Source organism: Chanos chanos, chromosome 1, assembly GCF_902362185.1.
Source record: "Chanos chanos chromosome 1, fChaCha1.1, whole genome shotgun sequence".
NCBI lineage: Eukaryota > Metazoa > Chordata > Actinopteri > Gonorynchiformes > Chanidae > Chanos > Chanos chanos.
In genome coordinates this window covers 35,007,280-35,017,899 of record NC_044495.1, presented here as the reverse complement: position 1 = coordinate 35,017,899, position 10,620 = coordinate 35,007,280, and positions in this window count along the sequence as shown.

Sequence of the window (10,620 nt, the reverse complement as noted above, 5' to 3'; positions counted from 1 at the left end):
GGTATCCACAGAAATGTGTCACATCAGAGTGAAATATGTATTTCCAATAAGCAAATTTGCCGAGGTAAACAGAGTGATATTGTTGGCCACAGAGATAATGCCTCTGTACTGTGGAGAAGTCACCAAACTTTTTTTGAAATGAAGTACAGGACTTGGCATTTAAATCTAATTTTAGAGCAGTTTCAGAGTATTCTTTTTCCTAAAAGACTAAAGGGTCATCAAATCTGTGCATGAATCACTTACAACCACACGATTCATTGATTTTTGGACGGGGCACAGATGAAGATATCAATAAATATCTATATAAATATCAGTATGCCTGGAGAGATAAATAACAGATATCGAGAAATAAATACCAAGGTACCACCGGATCTCTTTTCTAAATAGTCACCCATGCTAATTCATTTGACTGTCCCCATTCCTCTGCCAAAAGCTCACATCCTCTTATGTATGAAAAACTATTTCAGGGATTGATCCCTGTTAACCACAGATCATTACCTGTGTTTTCAGTAATGATGTCATCTGTCTGGGTAGTGTGAAAATGGAAATGGCCATCTCTATTTCTTAACTTCTCTAGGACTTGTCTCACAATGCTCATCTTTTATTCCACAGGGCTGTGTTCTTCCTTAGCACAGCATTTATTGAATCGTTGTGATTTTGCCTGTGATCTGACAACTTTGATACTTTTGTAACCTCACCACTTTAGACCTTGTCTAGCATACCACAACTAACATCTGATCATAAAAAAGTCTCACTGTTCACTGCTCTCTTGTATAAGGTACAAATATTTTTCCTTTCCTTTCCTAGTACCAGGGCTGAAAGAAGTGTAATTACAGGCAAATTTTATGAAAAAAATCTGCCTAGTTCAGAACCAAAAATTATTTTCATTGGAGAATACCTATTAACAGTGAAAGTCTACAAATGGGTTAGTCTACACCTAGACTTAATCTATGGCTAGAGAACTGTCCCTATATATGCTAAAATATAGCTACCTGTTCTTTTGTTTTGAATTATTTTGGAAGGTAATCTGTGTGTATGTTGTATATACACTAATAATATCCTAAGTATACCTCTCATGGTTGCTTTGGTCATTTTAAAACATAGTTCAGGATATAGTACTTTTGTTTGAAAAATTAGTGTCATGAAAACTGTTTTTTTAAGTGAACTCCTCATAGTGAAACATGGGATTGATGTCTGTAGCACCTGTCTATTTTTCTGTACCGGGAAACAGAAGCAGAATGGTGCTAAACCTAAATCTTGCAGTTGTCTCATATGTGTTAAGTGCCTTGTCACAGTCACAGATGTGACTGCATTCAGACAGCTCCCACACAACATAACTAAAGCATCTGGATTCCACACTCTAACACTCGCTGAGCCCTTTGATAGTCCATCCACCGCTAGGGCCATTCTGTCAGTCAGACCAATTGTTTTGTATACACACTGATGAGGGATCAAGGGAGCAATTGCCTGCAATTTGTTCCAGTTATCATAGTAGATTATGTCTGCCCCATATGCAATTCAAGCACAGTGTGCCCAGGTCCCTTAGAAGAAATCTGCAATGGAGAGTCTGCTAGACACATTTACTCATTTCTATCTCACAGATACTACATGCTCTCTCTCTCTCTCTCTCTCTCTCTCTCTCTCTCTCTCTCTCTCTCTCTCTCTCATTGTGTTTTGAGCTCCAGGGCATACCAAACTGAGTGATTTGGCCTTATTGATATTAGGGTCATTGGCATGCACGTTGAGTAATGATTTGTACTGGCACATGTGCATGCCGTAATCTGTTTTGCCTGAGCAACCATTTACATATGCTTCCCATGAGGAAGTGTGGGATGTTGCTGGTTAATGCTATGTTGTATCAAATGTGTCTTAGTAGACTTTGATACTGGCATAATCCACTGCCAATCAACCTCTCTTTTAATAACAAACTGAGCTGTGGGTGCCATGTAGATTTAGTATGGTGCCCAGTTCCCTGTTTGGTTACCTCATCAGTTTAATTTCCTCTATCACAAAATGGGTTTGTGGTGGGGTGTGGGGACATTTATTTTTTACAATTATTAACTGCTTTTTAAATGAATTTTTAGGCTCTTTGCATGTTGTAACTTTATTTTTTCACTTTGTGTTGTTTTAGCCTTGATTCCTGTTCTGTTTACCACTGCTTTATTTCTCTCTGAAAAAACCTTTCTTAAAATTAGCATATGTATTTAGCACATACAGTATTTTTAGCTTGTGAAAAAAAGTCAGTGTTTGGCTATTGTATTTGTTATTCACCGACCCTAGATTGAGTTATTGCTATGCCATGTATTAAGAGGCAACATGTGGTTTCAGAAAATCTGCAGCCTGAAGGCAAATTAAAAATGTAGATCACAACATTATTATTTTTAATCAGCCACTCAAAAAATAACTGTCAGTATGATTTACTGACTGATTCATTGATCTTTCGTATTAAGTGTTTCTAATTCATATGTACTCACAAAATATGTGCAATAAAGCATAAACATATCTATGATATCAGAACTATCACGGAGGCTTCTAAATAAACACATTAGTCACACTAGACTAAAAGAATAAAATAAAACGCTTGGTCAACATGCTTGGCACTCAGTCATATGTTTGAAATGAATCTGTATATGACGATTCATGGCATGGACTGAGAGTTCAACTTATAAATAGACCAGACTCAAGTAGTAAATGGTCTGTGCAATATGATGCTAGGAAACATTACTCATCTTTCCTTATGGTCTTCAGTATTTTCATGAATGAAATTCCCGAGCTTGTAACACACTTACTCATTTTCAAAAGAGGGCAAGAAAACTAATCTGAGAGGAAAGGACTTTATTTTCTCAAAACAGTTACGGTACAAAATATACTTCCTGGTTACAAAATAGCCACAATTATTCTTTAAACAGCAATGTTTATTAGAAACAAATGCAAAGCAGTAATATATAGAGCTTGTAATATAGAGTGACTACAAGACGTTTTCGCATTGAAGGCTTGTGCTGTGTCCTTGACATGCAGTTCGTGCTAAAATTACTGTGAGTATAAGTAACCAAATATTGCAGTCAGTCATGAAACATTTCAGAGGGCTAAATGTTGACTAAACTCTCTATGAAAAAAAACATGTATTTAGTTGTTTGGTGTCATCACAAGGCAAAATTAGCACACAGAAGAAAAAAGAGCTTATTGACAGTATATGGCAAAAACTCACAAAACAACAAGTTAAAACAAGTTAAAAGTTTACCATCGACAATTTGTCCTCAGTGCAACTTGAACAAAAAATAACACTTTCATGTGAGTATTGCAAATAGCATATATATCGCTCACAAAAATACATGTAGACATCTTGATATGATTGGGCATTTGTATGTGCTACAAAGATGTGATTGGTCGCAGTTTTGGGACGAGTCAAATAAGTAGTCATTTGGTGGTCAAGTGAGTGACCATCTGATTCATCCTTCAGCTAAACCGGACAACAGCTTCAACTCTTTAGTCATTATCTATAGTCACCCCAGATTTTATTTCAGTTCTGAGCATTGTGGTAAAAGTATCAAGTTTCATTTTATATCATTCACCATTCAACTATTTAAAACAAGACACTTGAATATTGTTTTTTTTTTCTTTAAGTGGCTCAACATAAATAGATATCTCACATTAGAAAGCAAAGACAACATATTGCTTTGTAATAGTCTTAGGCTTGGAGCAAGTCTTTGGATACACATAAACTGTACTCTTCAGTTGCCTTCATATCTATAGCTTTAATATTATTTGCATGCAATTGCAACTAATAATTTTCCATGACATATAACAATACAAATCTCACTTTAACATTGGGCTAGCAAATATACACTCTTCTGCTGTCATATAAAAGCCATCAGACACAATGTCAATTTTATAGATAAAAGCTTCTCTTAAAAAATATATTTTTTTCATTCCAGATGTTTGTCCATTTCTCCATGAATTTCATGACACCAGCATTTTTTTTACCACAGTAAAGAGAACAAAACCAAAAATGTTTTGCTGACCTATCATTGACCATATATTAAGACAAGTCACTGTGCTAAATGTTTTATTCCTTAGCTGTTAAAGACATACAAAAACATGAAATGTCTTACAACTATTTTATAATACAGGAAGACCAGACTATCTACTTCATTGAAATAGTACCCTGGATTGATCCAAGGAAAAATGCCTGCCACTCATGGAACAAAGAACCTGTGTCTAACCCTTAAAACAATACAAATGCTAACTGAACAACACCATGCTTCAGTGTGAGAGGAATGGATCATCAACTGTCTCCCATAATATGAAAGGAATCTTACTACACTTGGTTCAAGACCAACAGAATCCCAGGAATGGAGACGGTCCACATTCTTACTGTGAGGACCTTAAACTAAAGACGACTTTAAAACATTCAAAATATTATCAGACAGATCATATATTCCACCCCCTGCCTCATTTATAAATAATTCTAGAAATGGAAAAGTCAGGAAAGTAAGAAAAGTCATGATCTTTGCCCATGACACAGGCTGTTTAGCATGGATTAGGAATAAGTTAAGGATTGACTCAGTGCTTTGTGGTCACTGGCTTACTTTAATGGCATGTGTCATTTTAGCAGTGACAACACTTTACAGGGAAGCTGAGGAATGGCACTGAGAGATATATATTTATTCTTACAAGTGTAAGGGCTGGCAGTGGATTCAAATTGGCGATATGAAACTTTTTTTCAAACTAAATCAGATATTAATCACATATATTCTTCAAGAATCTGCAGCTATCACCAATTCAATTAAAAGAAATACATTCAGTGGTTAACGATAAATGTCCTGTTACATTTTAAGAAACATTTGTTCATAGTCATTATCACTCCTGAGTGTTGGGCGAATGTTGGGAATTTATCCAGGAAAGAAATTTCATGAGGTAACTTCTGTTTGGTCCTTAACTGGTGACATCTATGAGTGTATTAACTTAAAAAGTACATTTAAGCAAGAAGTGTCAGAACCTCAGAAATCAAAAATGAAAAATAATGTGCCTGAGAAATATGAAGAATTAAAAGTGCAGTTTCCCCAAATGTTTGTCACTGATGGCTCACACTTAACCGAGGTGACACAAACCTGTTGAACACAACGTTCTGCATCACTGAGCAATAGGTACCAGGGAGTAGATGCACTTGTAAAATTCTCAGCCTAGCTGGGTGTGGTTACGGTGCTAAGGCTGCCTGCAATGTTCTCCGTCAGAATTTGGGAAGGTACCCTGAAAAGAATGTCACATACGCTAGCATAATCTAGCCTACAACATCCAGGTGCCTCTTTTGACAGATAGCTCTCGTGACAAGAGAACATATCTTGACAAGAATCCCCTGAACTCTCTACAAAAAGACAATCTCGAATGTGAAGTCTTCCCTTAAGCAAAGGAGCAGCAAAGGACATAAGGCTGGAAAATGTCAAGCTCATAGAACTATGTATTTCTCATAGGTATGCGTTTATAAGTATATAGCCTATAAAAAGAAACTGTTACATAAGTATTTACCTCATGCTGAGAAAAATCAATCCATCCACCATTCAGGGTACATGTGTCTTTTCAGTAAAGTAAGCAAATAATGCTCATGAAATGAAGAGCAGTAATGCCATTCCTGGAAAATGAATTAAAAAAATGTTTGAATAAAAATGCATTGTATTAACACATGGCTAATAACCATTTTGTTCTGTATCGTGCCTAGTGTTCATCTCATACAAAGTAATGCAACATCCGACATATAATTGCCATTCATTTATACTCTATCTAAAAGGCAGGTTCACAATTTTACTGTTTTAGCTATTTTTCAGATTTGGGCAATTATTGGGCCATCTAGCCTGTTTTTAATATATTTCTTTGACTTTTGATATTCAAGGTTATGTTTGTCTAGCTTCTAATGGTGTCACTTAACAAGAATAAGTGAAAGAAAACTGTACAGAATCAAAGCATCTCTGCATGAACTCAAAGTAACATGAAGTTGATGTCATTGAAGTTATCTTCAAATAATGTTCATATAACTTTGTTTCTTTTATAGATAGCTTTTCTGTTTGTAAGCAGAAATGTTTAGTGTTTGATGCTACATTTTCAGCATAAGATATTGACTAGTTAATGCTTTTTTGAAGGGTCACAAAACTGATATTGCCTGATACTAGGTAGGCATCATTTACCTTGCATTATGTAAGTTGTGTAGATCACTTTGTCTTTATGAAGGACTGGTAAACATGGTTATTATGAATTTTATGAAGGGTGCATCATAGTTTCAGTGCGTAGAACCTAGGTTTGAGGTACTTAATGGACTGTTTGCTGGGAGTACTAACTCAACCATTGTTTTATTTTTAGCAAGGGACGCAGAAGATGATAGAGAACTGTAATACAAATTAGTGCATGGATATCTGTTGGGAGCAGTTGAAGAATATATATAGTATTAAATTATACTGAATTGTAATAGTTCTTTCAAAACACACTTCTGTCTGTTCCTACGATTAAGGATGTGTCTTATTGCATTCAGCAAATATTTTGCTTGCCATTTCCTTCTCTCAAAAATGATGATCAATTCCTCTTTTGAGCTAGCTTATGTAATACTTACAGATTATAAATAAAACAATACACCTATACACTACAAATCAGGTGAAATAAATTAATAAATATATAGATTACTACAAAACATGAAGTAGAATTTTAGAATGAAGAGAGAATAGATTACGACAAATACAGATTGAGGAAAGCCAAGGAGGAGAGAGGAGTCTTCATAGAAATTGTACTGCTAAAATCTTATATAACTGTACACAAAAGCCTCCGGAAGTCTTCCACCAGGAGACTCTCCTCTCATAACAGGCAATCTTAGCTGCCACTCACTTTCAATTGTCCTGTTCAATCTTTCCCTCAAGGAAGGTGAAAGTCCCATTAATTTTGGATAGAAACCCTTTCACATTCATTTTCCAATATAATCAGTCACAAGAATAACTATGTTGTAGTTCCCAACATTGTTATCCAGGCTAGTGGTCAGTGGTGCAGGAGGAGACAGGAGTTTTAAATGACACTGGTGGGACTGGATGATTAAGACAAACATTATAATTTTCTGATACGGAATTTGAGGATGATGATATCCAAACTTTTCGGCAAAACATTGGCAACTGAAACCACTGCTGCTGCTGCTGAGCCGATGGCCAGAACCTGGGTTCATCCTTACACGCTTCCTTGGGAACATAGGAAAAGAGATTTAATGAGCAAGTCATTAGTTTCACTTACAGCACTACCATCCTACAAAAACAATTTGTCTGCCATCCCCTTTACTGAGGTTAATAATAAACTTAACAAACATTCATGTCCTACTAATCAGAAGTGACACATATAAAGTGCAGTGATCTTATCCCAGTACTAATTAATTGGAGTTAAAATAATTCTATTTTGCTCTTGAACAAAAAAATGGTGGGATACATTGAATGGTAACCAGCTGTAAAATCGTGACATTTTAACTGCCACTCCCTACCTGTGGCTCTCTAGGACGACAGCTCCGTCCACCAGCACCAAACCACAGCCACAATTATAATCATTCCTACGAAGGGGACGGAGAGAAAAGGGGGCTCAGATGAAAGCGAGGAAAGCTAAGGAGAGATTTCGGGACCATAGGGGTGTAGGGAATGAGGAGGAATGGGTGAGATGAGAAAAGAGATGGAAAATACTAAATTAAAAAAAGCACAAGACAATGGAAAAAGCACAAACCAAAACACATTAACATTAACATGACAAAATAATGAGGGTGTTCATGGAGATGACCTGTGTATATGAAAAAAGGTGACAAATACATACAGTGACAGAGAGAGAGAGAGAGAGAGAGAGAGAGAGAGAGAAATGTTTTGCCTCCCTGACTTAGCAGTCCATGGGTTTTGGGATTTCAGTTGACAGAATCTCTAAAACACGGTATTAATTTTTTCCAAGGAAAGAGAGTAACTAAAGCAACATATATGATAAGATACATAAGCTATGATATATATCTTATATAACAAATGCAATAAATATTATATATAAATACATAAATACATAACACATATACACAATAAGATGATGAGAGGGAGTAAATCTGAAAGTATGTACACCTAACATATCATTCCAGTGGGATCATTCCAGTGGAATTGTTTTCATTGTCTCTCTTATGTGTGAGGAAATATGAAATTTATCTAGAAGGAAGTTAATTATCAACCAGCCACTACGAACTACATTGTATAATCACCTACTACAAACCTCCACAACTTGTTAGGAATTATTTTTCATCTAGTACAAACCACTACAACTCGTTAGAGAATTATTTTTCATCTAGTGGCTGCTGTTAGACTGGGGTGATTCAATCACTGAAAACAGGTTCATTTACACACTGAAAGGACATTCATTTATTTTGGCACATCTTACTGCGTTACAACATGAAATCTTAATGTCTTGATTTTTTGTTTTTGTCAAAGTAAAAGTAAAGACAAAATCCTCCACATCCATTTACATTAACCATTTACATTTACATTAACCAGTTATGGGAAAGGTAAAATAAAATGTAATAAAATATCCAAGGCACTGAATATTCTAAGAGGGTAGTAAGGTCCATTTTAAAGAAAATAGTTAGTTTGACTATGAATTTATACAGAGAAGGGTGTCTTCACATCTTGAGATTGTGGATAAGGGCCACACCAGGGTGATTACTGAGAGGCCCATGACGACTATGACAGAATTAATCACCAACAGATGAGATGAGAGAAACTCTGAATGCAAAAAAAAAAAAAAAACTGTCTGAATGCTCGCCTTATGGGAAAGTAGCAAAATGATAGCCATTGTAAAAAAAAAAATGCATCAAATCTCACCTTCAGATCACCAGAAGGGATCTAGGATACAATTGAAACTGTATGACAAAAGATTAACCTGTTTGACACTTGGCCTCAATGAAAAAATGCAAAAAAGAAAACACTCTGTACCAGGAAGCAGCATCACAAAATACTGATGCTTTGTCATTTCAGTGCCAGTAAGTGATATGGACAATAGAAGATCCATAGCACTTTAATATGGTATAAGGCTAAATGGATGCAATAAAACGCTATAAGTGTAATGTTTTTGCTCAACATCATCTGTGTGTTTTTGAGCATAAAAGGCTCTTTTTTGGGTCTTGCTGCAACATTTTAATTGGTTTTGGCTGTTCCATAATTTTGTCTTTTTTCTCCCGGCATTCTGATTTTGATTTTCTTGTATCTTTAGAATCATTGTGTTGCTGTATGACCTTGCTGCACTCCTTCAGCTCATATCCACAGGCCATCATACTAACAGCATCAAGCTTCACTGTTCCTGGCCAAGAAATTTCTTCTGAGCATGGCATAATGTGCCTGTAAGAGCCCATGTTTGCCAAACTTATTTCAGTGCTGATTAATGACATTTATACTGAGCAGGGCTGATCCAAATCAGGGCTGATTATTTATCAAATAAACATCTGACCCTAATTACCCCCTAATAAGGCTGACATGATTTTCTGGACAATTGCATTTACAGGTCTGTTTGTACATTTGATTATTTTTACACATCAAGGTAATTCTTTCTCTCTCAGGTTCCTTTCATACACTATTACAACTAATAAAATATCAAACCAGATTCCATGTCAAAAATATGCAAAGTGGAGAAAATTTGAAAGTGTACACTATACAATTCTGCATTGTACCTAAGAGAGTAAGTTGGAAAAGGTTAGCTGTCAGAGTCTTGTCAGAAGATCAAGGTGACCATTCAAGCATCGGAGGCTCTTTCATTTGTGTCACTGGTCCTGTTGTCCCCACCATCTGGGTAATCTACTATTGGCTAATCTCTCTCCGCTGTCCCCTCACCTGTACCTCTTTTCCAGCTCCCAGCCTCTCCAGCTCTTCCCGGCAGCGTAGCAGCTCAAGCTCCAGCTCTGCCCGTTCCTGCTGACTAGTTTCATACAGCGCTTGCAGATCCCGCAGTTCACTCTTCAGACTCTTGCACTGTCACATATGGGAGACACGTCATACAGAGCAGCGTTCAGTTACACCAGTAAACCTTGTACACGTCTGGAGCACACACTCAATGCTTATGGATTATAGCTTTTACTCGCTCTGAAACGGGGTTTACTTACAAACACTCTGGTCCCACGTATCCCATTAACACACATGGACAAAAGCATTTAACATATTTCAGCTTTAGTTTGAATGTCACTAACACAGGATTTTCACAGGTGTAATTTTCCATCCTGTTATGCATTATATCTACACAAACACAGAAATACAACACTGAAAAGTGATACAGATAAAAGATTTCATTTCAAACTAATCAAAAGCTAAAAGCTATCATTCACAGGCCATGTTTCCTGACCAAAACTATATGATGACTCATTCTTAAAGCAGACTCGCCCTCCTAAAGCAGAATTTCTTCACAGAAGGGGTCAAGGCATTACAATGACTTCACTTTACAGTTAAGGGGGATTTTCTTCTCATAACCACAGTGATTTTCACATTGGAACAAACATCCAGATGCATAAAACATTAAGAACTGAGTTGATACTGAGGTTGATGCTGAGGTTACTGAGGTTAGTGTTTTGCCAGGCAGAAAAATATGCTTTTTTTTTTA